Here is a 17229-nt window from a genome sequence, read left to right as displayed (position 1 = left end):
CTAAAGAAACTAACGACGATGACAAAGAAGATCCATGAGGATAAACCTCCTGAGACACAGCCCAGACGCCGGCATCAGCGGCGCCGCTCTAAGTCACGTCGTGCAAAAGATAGTAATACCGGCACCGGAGAAAACAACACCCCGGACGAAGTCGAAGACAATGAAGCCCCTGTTGGGAGAACATCCAAACAGGATGAACTGGAGGATGGGCACGATAGCCCACATGAACATGCCATACACGAAGACTCAGAGGACAGTAATTATCTTCCACTCTCCGAGGACGAGGACAGCCTCGGCGACGAGGATTTCATCGTGCCTGAGGAATGATATGTTCATTTTGCATCATGCTTTTATATCAATATTTATTGCATTATGGACTGTTATTTCACTTTATATCACAATACTTATGGCTATTCTCTCTTATTTTACAAGGTTTACATAAGGAGGGAGAATGCCGGCAGATGGAATTCTGGTCTGGAAAAGGAGCAAATATTAGAGACCTATTCTACGCAACTCCAAAAGTCCTGAAACTCCACGGAATGTCTTAAAAGAAATAAAGAAAAATCCACGCCAAAGATGAAGGCCTAGGGCGCGCCCACCTACCTTGTGGGCCCCCTGGTGGCTCTCTGACGCCCATCTTCTCCTATATGAGGTCTTTCGATGAGAAAAAAATAAGGAGGAACTTTTCGGGATGAGACTCCACCGCCACGAGGTGGAACCTTGGCGGATCCAATCTAGAGCTCCAGCAGAGCTGTTCTGCCAGGGAAACTTCCCTCCCGGAGGGGGAAATCATCACCATCGTCATCACCAACGCTCCTCTCATCGGGAGAGGGCAATCTCCATCAACATCTTCACCAGCACCATCTCATCTCCAAACCCTAGTTCATCTCTTGCATCCAATTCTTGTCTCAAAGTCTGGATTGGTGCGAGTAGGTTGCTAGTAGTGTTGATTACTCCTTGTAGTTGATGCTAGTTGGTTTATTTGGTGGAAGATCATATGTTCAGATCCTATATGCATATTATTACCCCTCTGATTATGAACATGAATATGCTTTGTGAGTAATTACGTTCGTTCCTGAGGACAAGGGAGAAGTCTTGCTATGAGTAGTCATGTGAATTTGGTATTCGTTTGATATTTTGATAAGATGTATGTTGTCTAGCCTCTAGTGGTGTTATGTGAACGTCGACTACATAACACTTCACCATTATTTGGGCCTAGAGGAAGGCATTGGGAAGTAATAAGTAGATGATGGGTTGCTAGAGTGACAGAAGCTTAAACCCTAGTTTATGCGTTGCTTCGTAAGGGGCTGATTTGGATCCACATGTTTCATGCTATGGTTAGGTTTACCTTAATACTTTTGTTGTAGTTGCGGATGCTTGCAGTAGAGGTTAATCATAAGTGGGATGCTTGTTCAAGTAAGAACAGCACCAAAGCACCGGTCCACCCACATATCAAATTATCAAAGTATCAAACGCGAATCATATGAACGTGATGAAAACTAGCTTGACGATATTCCCATGTGTGCTTGGGAGCGCTTTTCCTATTATAAGAGTTTGTTCCGGCTTGTCCTTTGCTACAAAAGGATTGGGCCATCTTGCTGCACTTTATTCACTTTTGTTACTTGTTTCTCGTTACAATCTATCTTATCACAAAAACTATCTGTTACCACTTATTTCAGTACTTGCAGAGAATACCTTGCTGAAAACCGCTTATCATTTCCTTCTGCTCCTCGTTGGGTTCGACACTCTTACTTATCGAAAGGACTACGATATATCCCCTATACTTGTGGGTCATCAAGATTCTTTTCTGGCGCCGTTGCCGGGGAGTGTAGCGCCTTTGGTAGGTGGAATTTGGTAAGGAAAAATTTATATAGTGTGCTGAAATTTACTGTCACTTGATACTATGGAAAGTAATTCTCTGAGGGGCTTGTTTGGGGTATCTTCACCCCGTCCAGTGGAGCAAAGAGTTGCTCCTCAACCTGCTGAACCTATTGAAAATGAAATTCCTTATGAGTATCCTTCGGGTATGATAGAAAAACTGCTAGATAACCCTTTTACAGGAGATGGAACAAAGCATCCTGATGAGCACTTAATATATGTGGATGAAGTTTGTGGATTATTTAAGCTTGCAGGTATACCCAATGATGTTGCTAAGAAGAAGGTCTTCCCTTTATCTTTGAAGGGAGACGCATTGATATGGTATAGGCTATGTTATGATATGAGATCATGGGACTATAAAAGATTGAAGTTGGAATTTCATCAAAAGTATTACCCTATGCATCTTGTTCATCGTGATCTCAATTATATATATAATTTCTGGCCTCGCGAAGGAGAAAGCATCGCTCAAGCTTGGGGGAGGCTTAAATCAATGTTATATTCATGCCCCAATCATGAGCTCTCAAGAGAAATAATTATGCAAAGTTTTTATGCTCGGCTTTCTGAAAACAATTGCACCATGCTCGATACTTCTTGTGCTGGCTCTTTTATGATGAAGACTATTGAATTCAGATGGAATTTATTGGATAGAATTAAACGCAACTCTGAAGATTGGGACCTCGACGAAGGTAAGGAGTCAGGTATGACACCTAAGTTTGATTGTGTTAAATCTTTTATGGACACCGACATTTTCCGTAAGTTTAGCACTAAATATGGACTTGAATCTGAGATAGTAGCTTCTTTCTGTGAATCTTTTGCTACTTATGTTGATCTCCCTAAGGAGAAGTGGTTTAAATATCATCCTCCCATAGAAGTAAAAGTAGCTGCACCTATTAAAGTTGAAGAAAAGACTGTCACTTATAATGATCCTATTATTCCTACTTCTTATATTGAGAAACCACCTTTTCCTGTTAGAATAAAGGATCATGCTAAAGCTTCAACTGTTGTTCGTAAAAGCAATATTAGAACTTATACACCTCCTGAGCAAGTTAAAGTAGAACCTAATATTGCTATTGTTAAACATCTCTTGTCTGATAATATTGATGGGCATGTTATTCAGTTTGAAGGTGAAACTGCTAGAATTGCTAAACCTTGTGCTAAAAATAAACATAGACCTGTGGTAGGCGTGCCTGTTATTTCTGTTAAAATAGGAGATCATTGTTATCATGGCTTATGTGATATGGGTGCTAGTGCTAGTGTTATACCTCATGACTTATACAAAGAAATTAAGAATGAAATTGCACCTGTTGAGTTAGAAGATATTGATGTTACTATTAAACTTGCCAATAGAGATACTATTGCACCAATTGGAATTGTTAGAGATGTTGAAGTCTTGTGTGGGAAAACTAAATATCCTGCTGATTTTCTTGTTCTTACTTCTCCGCGAGATAGCTTTTGTCCCATTATATTTGGTAGACCCTTCTTAAATACTGTCAATGCTACCATAGATTGCACAAAGAATGTTGTTACTGTTGGCTTGGATGATATGGTTCATGAGTTTAATTTCTCTAAATTCAGTAAACAACATCGTGAGGAAGAATTACCTAGTGCTCCCTCCATTTTTATTTAGTCCGCATATTAGCTTTGGTCAAAGTCAAGCTTTGTAAGTTTTGACTAAGTTTATAAACAAAAATATTAATATATACAATAAAAAATCAATACCACTAGATTTATTATTGAATGTACTTTCACATCATATAGATGTGTTATGGCAAATGTTTATATATTTTTCTATAAACTTGGTCAAACTTTGCAAAGTTTGACTTCGGTCAAACCTAATATGCAGACTAAATAAAAACAGAGGGAGTAAGGATGAAATTATTGGTCTTGCTTCTATTGCCGTACCTCCAAGTGATCCTTCAGAACACTATTTGCTAGACCATGAAAATGATATGTTCATGAATGAAAGAAGGGAAATAGATGAAGTATTCTTTAAACAGGAACCTATTCTGCATCACAATTAGCCTATTGAAATTTTAGGGGATCCCCCTCCACCCAAGGGTGATCCCGTATTTGAGCTTAAACCTTTGCCTGATAATCTTAAATATACTTATCTTGATGAAAAGAAGATATATCATGTTATTATTAGTGCTAACCTTTCAGAGCATGAAGAAGAAAGATTATTGAAAACTCTGAAGAAGCATCGTGCTGCTATTGGATATACTCTTGATGATCTTAAGGGCATTAGTCCCACTCTATGTCAACATAAAATAAATTTGGAAGCAGATGCCATACCAGTTCGTGATCCTCAACGACGTCTGAATCCTAAAATGAAAGAAGTGGTAAGAAAAGAAATACTAAAGCTTCTGGAAGCAGGTATAATCTATCTCGTTGCTGATAGTGAGTGGGTAAGTCATGTCCATTGTGTCCCTAAGAAGGGAGGTATTACTGTTATTCCTAATGATAAAGATGAATTGATTCCACAAAGAATTATCACAGGTTATAGAATGGTAATTGATTTCCACAAATTAAATAAAGCTACTAAGAAAGATCATTACCCCTTACCTTTTATTGATCAAATGCTAGAAAGATTATGCAAACATACACACTATTGCTTTCTAGATGGTTATTCTGGTTTCTCTCAAATACCTGTGTCGGCTAGAGATCAATCAAAGACTACTTTTACATGCCCTTTTGGTTCTTTTGCTTATAGACGTATGCCTTTTGGTTTATGTAATGCACCTGCTACCTTTCAAAGATGCATGATGGCTATATTCTCTGACTTTTTTGAAAAGATTTGTGAGGTTTTCATGGACGATTTTTCCGTCTATGGTTCCTCTTTTGGAGCAATCTCGATCGAGTTTTGCAGAGATGTGAAGAAACTAATCTTGTCTTGAATTGGGAAAAGTGCCACTTTATGGTTAATGAAGGTATTGTTTTGGGGCACAAAGTTTCTGAAAGAGGTATTGAAGTTGATAAAGCCAAGGTTGATGCTATTGAAAAGATGCCATGTCCCAAGGACATCAAAGGTATAAGAAGTTTTCTTGGTCACGCTGGATTTTATAGGAGGTTCATTAAGGACTTCTCAAAAATTTCTTGGCCTCTGACTAATTTATTGCAAAAAGATATACCATTTGTTTTTGATGATGATTGTGTAGAAGCATTTGAAATACTTAAGAAAGCATTAGTCACTGCACCTGTTGTTCAGCCACCTGATTGGAATTTACCCTTTGAAATTATGTGTGATGCTAGTGATTATGTTGTAGGCGCTGTTCTTGGGCAAAGAGTTGATAAGAAATTAAATGTTATTCATTATGCTAGTAAGACTCTAGACAATGCTCAAAGAAATTATGCTACTACTGAAAAGAGCTTTTAGCAGTTGTATTTGCTTGTGATAAGTTCAGATCTTATATTGTTGATTCTAAAGTAACTATTCAAACAGATCATGCTGCTATTAAATATCTTATGGAAAAGAAATATGCTAAACCTAGACTTATTAGATGGGTTCTCTTGCTACAAGAATTTGATTTGCATATTGTTGATAGAAAGGGAGCTGAGAATCCCGTTGCAGACAACTTGTCTAGGTTAGAAAATATTCTTGATGACCCACTACCTATTAATGATAACTTTCCTAATGAACAATTAAATGTTATAAGTACTTCTCGTAGTACTCCATGGTATGCTGATTATGCTAATTATATTGTTGCTAAATTTATACCACCTAGCTTCACATACCAACAAAAGAAAAAGTTCTTTTATGATTTGAGACATTACTTTTGGGATGACCCACATCTTTATAAAGAAGGAGTAGATGGTGTTATTAGACATTGTGTACCTGAGCATGAACAGGAACAGATCCTACGCAAGTGTCATTCCGAGTCTTATGGAGGACACCACGCTGGAGATAGAACTACACATAAGGTATTGCAATCTGGTTTTTATTGGCCTACTCTCTTCAAGGATGCCCGTAAGTTTGTCTTGTCTTGTGATGAATGTCAAAGAATTGGTAATATTAGTAGACGTCAAGAAATGCCTATGAATTATTCACTTGTTATTGAACCATTTGATGTTTGGGGCTTTGATTATATGGGACCTTTTCCTGCCTCTAATGGATACACACATATTCTAGTTGATGTTGATTACGTTACTAAGTGGGTAGAAGCTATTCCAACTAGTAGTGCTGATCATAACACTTCCATTAGAATGCTTAAAGAAGTTATTTTCCTGAGGTTTGGAGTCCCTAGATATTTAATGACTGATGGTGGTTCACACTTTATTCATGGTGCTTTCCATAAAATGCTTGCTAAATATGATATTAATCATAGAATTGCATCTCCTTATCACCCACAGTCTAGTGGTCAAGTAGAGTTGAGCAATAGAGAGCTCAAATTAATTTTGCAAAAGACTGTTAATAGGTCTAGAAAGAATTGGTTTAAGAAACTTGATGATGCATTATGGGCTTATTGAACTGCATACAAAAATCCTATGGGTATGTCTCCATATAAAATGGTTTATGGAAAAGCATGTCACTTACCTCTCGAACTAGAACATAAGGCATATTAGGCTATTAAAGAGCTCAACTATGATTTTAAACTTGCCGGTGAAAAGAGGATATTTGATATTAGCTCACTTGATGAATGGAGAACCCAAGCATATGAAAATGCCAAGTTGTTTAAAGAAAAAGTTAAAAGATGGCATGACAAAAGGATACAAAAGCGTGAGTTTAATGTAGGTGATTATGTATTGCTATACAACTCTCGTTTAAGATTTTTTGCAGGAAAACTTCTCTCTAAATGGGAAGGCCCCTATGTTATCGAAGAGGTCTATCGTTCCGGTGCCATAAACATCAACAACTTCGAGGGCACAAATCCGAAGGTGGTAAACGGTCAAAGAATTAAACATTATATCTCAGGTAATCCCATAAATGTTGAAACCAATATTATTGAAACCATAACCCCAGAGGAATACATAAGGGACACTTTCCGAAACGTTTCAGACTCCGAAAAGGAATAGGTATGTGGTACGGTAAGTAAACCGACTCCAAAACAACTTTTAAGGCAATATTTCTCCGTTTTGTAATATTTAGAAAAATAGAAAAATAAGTAGCAGTCCAGGAAGGACACGAGGGCCCCATGAGGGTGGTGGGCGCGCCCCCTACCTTGTGAGCACCTCGTGTGCCTTCCGGACTCTGTTTTCTTGCATGTTACGTATTTTGGTCGGTAAAAATTCATTATATAATCTCTCGGGGGTTTTGACTCCCGTATCACGAAAAAATCTCGTATCTTTGTTTCGATCTGTTTTTCTGACAGATCTAGATTATCATGACGTCCCCAAGTGCTTCCAAGGACAAGTTCTTCGACAAGGTCATCAACCCTTACCTCGCGGAGGTTCTACGAAACCCTCAAACCATTGAGATGCATGATGGGTTGTTGCACATCCGCGATGTTGATGGACCAAAGGGAACCGAAAGCGTGGAGACGAGGCTCGAAGCAATGGAGCAACAAATTTTCAAGTGCCAGGGGATGGTGGAGCGTGGAATCAACGCTAGCCACACGATGCTCGCGGAGTTCACTAACAACTACAAGCCTGATGCCAAGAACACCGAGGAGGCCATCTTCAAGCTATATGAGAAGATCGAGCACCTCCAAGCCCAAATCTATGACCTGCAAAACCAAAACTGTGAGTACGAGTATAGATTCAAAAGAAGAGTTTGGCTGCAGATTCGAGGATTCCGGAGACTCGATCATCCTTCTATGATGGTGAACCTATGCCTTGGAAGATGGATGACAAGCCCGCATCATCAACAACACCTCCACCTTCTTCACCGACAAAGGAGATATAATCACATGGGTATGGGCACTCCCCTTGGCAACTGCCAAGCTTGGGGGAGGTTCCCCGGTATCATATCACAATCACAACTCCTATCTTTACCGTTTTTTCTTAGTTCGATCCTATTAGTAGTATCTTGATCTAGTAGAATAAAGTTTATGGCATGATCTAGTTTTGAGTTTTGCTTTATGATCTCTCTATGTAATCGAGTTCGTGAGCTATATATAATAAAGATTAGTGTTGAGTCAAGGGCTTGATTATTTTGCCATGATCTTGGGTGAATAAAAGAAAAGAGAAAAGAATAAAAAGAAAACAAAAAGTGCATATTGATCTTATTAAGAGTAATGGCTTCACATAGAAAGAGTATGATGATTAAAAGTTGTTAGGAGTTGGCAGACATAGCTTTGGTCATTGTTGCAATTAATAGGAAGTAATAAGGAAAGAGAGGTTTTCACATATAGATATATCATCATTGACATCTTTTATGATTGGGAGCACTCATTAAAATATGACATGCCAGAGAGTTGATGTTGGACAATGAAGACAACGTAATGAGTTATGTATTTCTTATATCTGAGATAAAGTATGTTGTCATGGATCCTCTAACTTGTTGAGCTTGCCTTTCCCCCTCATGCTAACCAAATTCTCAGCACCAAATAGAAATACTACTTGTGCTTCCAAATATCCCTAAAACCAGTTTTGCCATGAGAGTCCACCATATCTACCTATGGATTGAGTAAGATCCTTCAAGTAAGTTGTCATCGGTGCAAAGCGATAAAAATTGCTCTAAATATGTATGATTGATTGGTGTGGGAGAAATAAGCTTTATATGATCTTGTGATGTGGAAGTAATAAAAGCGACGGACTGCATAATAAAGGTTCATATCACAAGGGGCAATATAAAGTGACGTTCTTTCACATTTGAGATTTTATATATCCAACCATAAAAGTGCATGGCAACCTCTGCTTCCCTCTGCGAAGGGCCTATCCTTTACTATTATCTTCTACCTTATGCAAGAGTCATGGTGATCTTCACCTTTTCTTTTTCATTTTATACTTTGGCAAGCTCAGCATGTTGGAAAGAACATGATATATATATATCTAATTGGATGTAGGGGAGCATGAACCATTATTGTTGACATTACCCTTGAGGTAAAAGGTTGTGGGGCAAAACTATAAGCCCCTATCTTTCTCTGTGTCCGATTAAAACTCCATAACCACAAGTATCTCGTGAGTGTTAGCAATTATGGAGGACTAAATGATAGTTGAGTATGTGGACTTGCTTTTAAGCTCTGACATGGACTCTTTCCGATGTTATGATAAATTGCAATTGTTTCAATGACTGAGATTATAGTTTGTTGGAGCCCAATAAGGTTTATGATTTATACTTTTGCATTGTGAATAGATCATCACTTGAACATAAGTAATCATATGACAAAATCTATATATGTTGATGTTATGAGAATAATCATGATGCCTTCATGTCCGCATTTTATTTTTACCGATGCCTCTACCTCTAAACATGAGGACATATTTATTGTTATCGGCTTTTCGCTTGAGGACAAGCGAGGTCTAAGCTTGGGGGAGTTGATACCTCCATTTTGCATCATGCTTTTATATCAATATTTATTGCATTATGGACTGTTATTTCACTTTATATCACAATACTTATGGCTATTCTCTCTTATTTTACAAGGTTTACATAAGGAGGGAGAATGCCGGCAGCTGGAATACTGGTCTGGAAAAGGAGCAAATATTAGAGACCTATTCTGCGCAACTCCAAAAGTCCTGAAACTCCGCAGAACGTCTTAAAAGAAATAAAGAAAAATCCACGCCAAAGATGAAGGCCAGGGGGGCCACACCCTGCTAATGAGGGTGGGGGGCGCCCCCCCCCTATGGCGCGCCCCCCTACCTCGTGGGCCCCCTGGTGGCTCTCCGACGCCCATCTTCTCCTATATGAGGTCTTTCTATGAGAGAAAAATAAGGAGGAACTTTTCGGGACGAGACTCCGCCGCCACGAGGCAGAACCTTGGCGGATCCAATCTAGAGCTCCGACAGAGCTGTTCTGCTGGGGAAACTTCCCTCCCGGAGGGGGAAATCATCACCATCGTCATCACCAACGCTCCTCTCATTGGGAGAGGGCAATCTCCATCAACATCTTCACCAGCACCATCTCATCTCCAAACCCTAGTTCATCTCTTGCATCCAATTCTTGTCTCAAAGTCCGGGATTGGTGCTAGTAGGTTGCTAGTAGTGTTGATTACTCCTTGTAGTTGATGCTAGTTGGTTTATTTGGTGGAAGATCATATGTTCAGATCCTATATGCATATTATTACCCCTCTGATTATGAACTTGATATGCTTTGTGAGTAATTACGTTCGTTCCTGAGGACAAGGGAGAAGTCTTGCTATGAGTAGTCATGTGAATTTGGTATTTGTTTGATATTTTGATAAGATGTATGTTGTCTAGCCTCTAGTGGTGTTATGTGAACGTCGACTACATAACACTTCACCATTATTTGGGCCTAGAGGAAGGCATTGGGAAGTAATAAGTAGATGATGGGTTGCTAGAGTGACAGAAGCTTAAACCCTAGTTTATGCGTTGCTTCATAAGGGGCTGATTTGGATCCACATGTTTCATGCTATGGTTAGGTTTACCTTAATACTTTTTTGTAGTTGCGGATGCTTGCAATAGAGGTTAATCATAAGTGGGATTCTTGTTCAAGTAAGAACAGCACCCAAGCACCGGTCCACCCACATGTCAAATTATCAAAGTATCGAACGCGAATCATATGAACGTGATGAAAACTAGCTTGACGATATTCCCGTGTGTCCTCGGGAGCACTTTTCCTATTATAAGAGTTTGTCCCAGCTTGTCCTTTGCTACAAAAGGATTGGGCCATCTTGCTGCACTTTATTCACTTTTGTTACTTGTTGCTCGTTACAATCTATCTTATCACAAAAACTATCTGTTACCACTTATTTCAGTACTTGCAGAGAATACCTTGCTAAAAACCGCTTATCATTTCCTTCTGCTCGTCATTGGGTTCGACACTCTTACTTATCGAAAGGACTATGATAGATCCCCTATACTTGTGGGTCATCAAGGAACCTCTTGAGCAGGAGCGCTTTAAACACCGGCTATTAGCAACGGCAAGGAGCCTGAAAAAGAAACAGCAGCAGCTTCAAGCTGACCAAGACCTGCTCACGGATAGATGGATAGACATCCTAGTGGCCGAAGAATACGACCCGAAGCACACAACTAAGGGTTACCCTAAGCACAGATTGCTACCTCAATTTGATCAGGAGGCGACGGCACTTGTACCACGCGGTCGGGACAACGCGGCTAACCAACCACTATGCAGTCGGGATAAAGCGGTAGCTCAAGCCGAACAGCAGCCTGTCTCACCCCAAAGAAAAAACAGAGTCAAAACAGCTCGGGGTCATACATACGACCCTCAGCAGAACCTAGACTGTAGAACACGACACAACAGGTCGATCTACGGATCGCGAGGACGTGCCTCGACACGCGACGTCGGCTACCTATTTGGACGGTACAAGTATAGTTACGCCCAGGCCGAAAACTGCATACGGACTCCATTTGAGCTACGTCGTGACGTGGCCCAATATAGAGGCGCTGCACACCCACTCTGCTTCACTGACGAAGTAATGACGCATGAATTCCCAGAGGGGTTTAGACCCGTGAATATTGAATCATATGATGGAACAACCGATCCCGTGGTATGGATCGAGGATTTTCTTCTCCATATCCACATGGCTCGCGGAGACGACCTTCATGCCATCAAATACCTCCCACTAAATTCAGAGGGCCAGCAAGGTACTGGTTAAACAGTCTGCATGAAAACTCTATCGGCAGCTGGGAGGATCTGGAAGACGCTTTCCGCGACAACTTCCAAGGTACATATGTCCGGCCACCAGACGCCGATGACTTAAGTCACATCATCCAACAGCCTGGAGAGTTAGCCAGAAAACTCTGGACTAGGTTCTTAGTTAAAAAGAACCAAATCGTAGACTGTCCGGACGCAGAAGCACTAGCGGCCTTTAAACACAGTGTCCGGGACGAGTGGCTCACCCGCCACCTCGATCAGGAAAAACCAAAATCCATGTCATCCCTCACCACTCTAATGACCCGCTTTTGCGCGGGGGAAGACAGCTGGCTCGCTCGTAGAAGCAACAGTGCCAGCGACCCGGGCACTTCTAGCATTCGAGACGGCAACGGGAAATCAACAAGCAATAAGCACAAACATGGAAATAGTAATGAGGGAGCGCACGACACAGAGGTCAATGCCAGATTCAGCGGCCCCAAACCCGGTCAACGGAAGAATCCATTCAAGGCAAATAGAGACGGACTATCCAATTTGGATAAGATATTGGATAGGCCCTGCCAGATTCACGGCCAACCCAATAAACCAGCTAACCACACCAACAAAAACTGTTGGGTCTTCAAACAGGCCGGCAAGTTAAGCGCCGAATACAAGGGGAAGAAGCCGCCCGACGACGGCGATGACGACGAAACTCGCCAACCAAACACCGGAGAGCAGAAGCAGTTTCCCCCCGAAGCAAAAAACAGTGAACATGGTACACATGGCACCGTCTCCAACAGGGGAACGCATGGAGCGTTCTCTCCGCGCAGAGGGTCACACTACGGCTATCTCAGCCGAACTACACAGTGGGGGCATTACACCACATACCACGTCGGCCATCAAGCCACCGATCTCCATTCAACATGATTGTTCAAATCCCATACAGGACTAGCAGTTCGGCTCCCACAGTCCGCCTCATATACCTGGAAAATCTGTACCGCGCATACATAACTACGCACTTAAAAAATACCCTGGGCAATGGTGGAAGCGCAACACGGACGGACCTGAAAGTACTCCCATAACTTTCCTTTTTAAAATTATTTTTTCTTCTTTTTTTCTTGTTTCCCTCCACAGGTGGCTCAATGGCTGGCCTCAGACTCTATCGAAGTCCGGGTTCGTACACTCACCTAAGGGCTATTTTCGTCAAGGAGTCCCTTCACCAAGGACAGGCGGCGCAGACGTGCGACAGGAGGTCCAAAATAACTTTTTGTAGACCGTACTCTCTAGTTCGAGCCTGTAAAGTGCCTTTTTCCTCCGCCTCCGACCCCTGGCATATCAAATAGCCAGGGTTGCGGCTTTGTTATCTATATACACGATTGGCACATCACTCAGATCCCAGTAAAAATAATCCACTCTTTTCTAAAAGGACCGAGTTTTGCCCCTACGGTTGTCTCAAACGTACACCTCAGCATAACTTGCCAGGGGCTCGGTATGGGAACAAAGGAGTTGCCAAGAAGTCCGAACAACTCTATAGCATAGTTCGGCGTCACGAGTTTGGCCTTATATGCATCAGCTCTGAATCATGTCTTGGGTCAATAGTTGGGTTGCCCGGCTCCTGTGCTTTCTATCCTACGTTCCTCTCTATCGGCTAGGGTAGTAAAGGTAGAACTACTGCGATTGTGGTTCCGGTTTACCCGGTTAAGCACCTCAGTAGAGAAAGCCGAAAACTAACTGTCATGATGTGGTGAGAGCTGGTCAACCACTCGATGACTTATCGGAATCTTTCGTGATTCCCTCCATGTCACACGAAGGACCTCTTTCCGGTCAAATATGTAAACGCATCACATGAATAAGTCGCATACATACCAGGGGCTATGTCGTAGACCCACCATGAAACTCATATGGCTAAGTGAAAGTATTAACGCCCTATAGCCTGGTTGCCTGGTTCGCCGCATTGACACGTCCTTCACGGACCAAGACGTTGGGTCAAGAGTGATCAGATGCTTTTTCAAACACCCCTGTACTTCCTACGAGGGGGCTGAAGCCGACGATTGGAAAACTTTCAGATCATATACAAACGGCCGCACAGGAGGAACAAAAGCCTTTAGGCAAAATAAAAATATAGACTGATCATAACAATTGTCTTTTACAATTCGTAAAGACTTCACTCGAATATTATGCCTTTCGAACATTGACCCTCTATCAAGCGGGCAGCCTCTAAGACGTCTTCAAAGTAATGCTCTGGTGTGTGATGGTCCTTGCCCTTAGATGGACCCTGCGCTGCAACATCGGCGGCCTTCATCTTCCCCCAGTATGTCTTGACTCGGGCAAAGGCCATCCGTGCACCTTCAATGCACGCCGACCGCTTCATGACATCGATACGTGGCACCGCATCAGCAAGCCGCCGCACCAAGCCGAAATAGCTATTCGGCATCGCCTCAGTCGGCCACAGCTGAAGTATGACGTTCTTCATGGCAGCGTCGGACGTCCTGTGAAGCTCGGCCCATTGGGACATCTGTTCATTCAGCAGCAGAGGGTGTTTTGATGCACCGAACTGTGACCAGAAAAGCTTCTCCGTTGCATATCCCTCTTGCTCTTGGTAAAACTGTGCTGCATCAGATGAACTCTTCGGCAGGTCCAAAAACACATCTGGAGAACTCCACACTTGGTTAAGCTGAGCATAATTCGGATCGCCGAACTTCGTCTGTAAGAAAAAATGGCTTACCAGCCGCAATCTCCCCAGCTTGCCGGATCTCCTCACGGGCCGCTCTAGATTCGGACCGCTCTTCTTTTGCCTCTCACAAGGCCTTGTCAAGATCAGCCACTTTGGCTTTATTCTCCTTCTCCATGAATTCACAACGGCTCGTAGCATTTTTCAGTTCAAGCGCCATTGAGGATATTTTCTCCTCATCTTGATGTCGAGCAGCTTGTTCAGCCTTTAACTCGGCCGATGCCTTTTCGGTGGCCGTGTTACTAAACCGGGCCTGCTCCTTGGCCTGGGCCAGCTCCGCCCGAAGATTCTCAATGGTGGCGGCACCATCTGCAGCCATACACATTCCAGTATGCAACTTTCAGCGTCACGTTAATATTACGAATACGTATATGTAAGGATTGCTCCGAATACATACCTTGCGACTCGTCAAGACGCTTGTTGATAAGCGCGATATCAGCATCTGCCTCATCAATCTTGTGTTGCAAATTCACAATCTCTACAGTCCAGACAGTTTCCAGGGAGGTTACAGCCTGTGTTCCAATTAATCACATTACTTCCTGGGCATATCTTTTGATCCTCTGATTGCCTCCCTCGGGAAGCCAATCAGAGTCTCAGGGGCTACTATCTATACACAGGTGTATTCCTGAATAAAACACAATCGAACATATTACGATACAAACCTTGAAGCCTCTTAGCAGGCCCACAAAGGCCTCATTCAATCCGCCTTTTGCGGCCAGGACCTTTTCGACCACCGTGCCCATCAAGGTACGATGTTCCTCTGAGACGGACGCCTGTCGCAGCATGTTCGTCAATATATCCGGCGCCTCTGGGTCTCCGGAGGCTGCCGTAGGAGTACGGCCTCCCGTTGAAGGAATCCGTTTATTCGTATCCGGCTGTAGACCGGAATTTTCGGGGCCTTTATTGTTGGTCCCCGGACCCTGGGCCACCGAATTATCACCTTCGGGTTGTGTCTTCATCATCCCTTGCACCGCTTGATCGGGAGAGACCCTCCGCGGTGACACCTCGAAGTCGTCCACCCTGTTGGGCGAGGATACTGGTGGAGACATCTTGCTTTCCATCATCTCTGAAAGAAGATCTCCCGAGGAAGAGGATTGTTGAAAAAGACTGTGTGCCGAACTGCAAAAAAACATATATTCTAGACGTTATAAGAAAGGGATGGGACGTGTTTAAAACACCCTTGTTCACTTACGATTTGGCCTTAGGCTAGTCCTTGTATTGGGACTACGCGATGACGTTGTCCTCCGAGCCCGAGCCACTCGACGAAGGCATCTTGCCTGACTTAGGAGCCTTTTCCTCCCAATCTTCGGAGGCAGCCCTTTTCTTCCCATGGAGGGAAGAGACGTTGACTTCCCCTTCATTTTTGTCTTCGGATGATGGAATCTTGATTCCTCCGGACGTGATGTCTGGCGCACCTTTGGGATGCGGGACATCTTTGGTCCTCTCTGCCTTGCCCTCCTTCACAGGCATCTGGTATGGTGTCGGGGCTAGCATCCTTGTTAATACAGGATCCGCCGAACCCTCGGGAAGAGGGGCCGGACACCTAATCAGCTATGCTTTCTTTATCCAGCCCTGGAAGGAGATAGTTTGCTCAGTAAAGTATTACGTCATACTTAAAAAAAGGGGGAGGTGTTCGGAAGTCAAGTGCTTACCGGGGTATCCGGACGGTTATAGTCGAGGCATGTGTCCTCAGTAGTGTCCGGCCAACATTTCCGTTTTCCGAAAAACAACTGCCACATCCCTTTGTGCGTAATGCCGAAGAAGTGTTGGAGGGTTTGTGGTCCTGCTGGATTGAACTCCCACATATGGAGAGGTCTACACTGGCATGGAAGGGTTCGGCGAATCAGCATTACTTGGATCACGCTGACCAGATTGATGTCCCTCTCGAGGAGGGTTCGGATGCGGCTTTGTAGAGTTCGCAGTTCATCAACTGATCCCCAATCCAGCCCCTTGTTGGCCCACAATGCAAGCTATGATGGTGGGCCAGGGCGAAACGTGGGTGCAACTACCCACTTGGTGCTGCGGGGTTCCGTAACGTAAAACCACTCTCACTGCCATTGATTGGAAGTTTCAGCAAAAGAGCCTTTTGGCCAAGGAATGTTGGTGAGCAGGCTGACTACAGCTCCACCGCACTCCGCGTGTTCCCCGTCGACTACCTTTGGTTTCACACCGAAGGTCTTGAGCCATAAGCCGAAGTGTGGGGGGATTCGATGGAAGGCCTCGCGTGTAATGATGAACGTCGAGACATGAAGGAAAGACTCCGGGGCTAGATCGTGAAAATCTAGTCCATAATAGAACATTAGCCCCCGGACAAAGGGGTGAAGAGCGAGCCCTAGCCCTCGAAGGAAGTGTGAGATGAACACGACCCTCTCGCCGGATCTGGGGGTCGGGATAACCTGCCCTTGAGCAGGAAGCCTGTGGTGGATTTCCGCGATCAGGTATGTGGACGCTCGAAGCTTCGCAAGATCCTCCTCTGTAACGGAGGAAGCCACCCATCGGCCTTGAGGGTTGGGTCCGGACATAATGGGGAAGCTCGGAGCAACGAAGTCGAAACCTTGGGTGCTAGAACTCGAGGTTGGAGAGGCTGAGGAGAAGTTTGGCGTCAAAAAGGATGGCCCTTGGCTCCTTTATATAAAGGCAGCGGGGATAAACGCCTCCTCCTGAGCTTGAAAGCCTGCCTATTCCTAAGGAATCTTTCCAACGGAACGGTTGGGTTACCCACACTCGTATTAAGGAGAATCCCGTAATGAGGGGACATGATCTCTGCTTCGACAAAACGTGCCAATAGCAACTGCGCCTCGAAACGTGTAACGGCAGGACAGGAAATGGTTCGAAAAACCAGGCGAGCGTGATGTCGCGTTGTAAAAAGTTATCAGCAGATTGGACTCCTGAAATATTATATTCTCTCTACAGTTGTGTGTGGTGTATGTGTTACAGGTCCGGACACGTCGATACATCCGAAGACTATTTT

This window comes from Triticum dicoccoides, chromosome 4A (assembly GCF_002162155.2).
Source record: "Triticum dicoccoides isolate Atlit2015 ecotype Zavitan chromosome 4A, WEW_v2.0, whole genome shotgun sequence".
Taxonomy (NCBI): domain Eukaryota; kingdom Viridiplantae; phylum Streptophyta; class Magnoliopsida; order Poales; family Poaceae; genus Triticum; species Triticum dicoccoides.
This window is presented reverse-complemented; position numbering follows the sequence as displayed.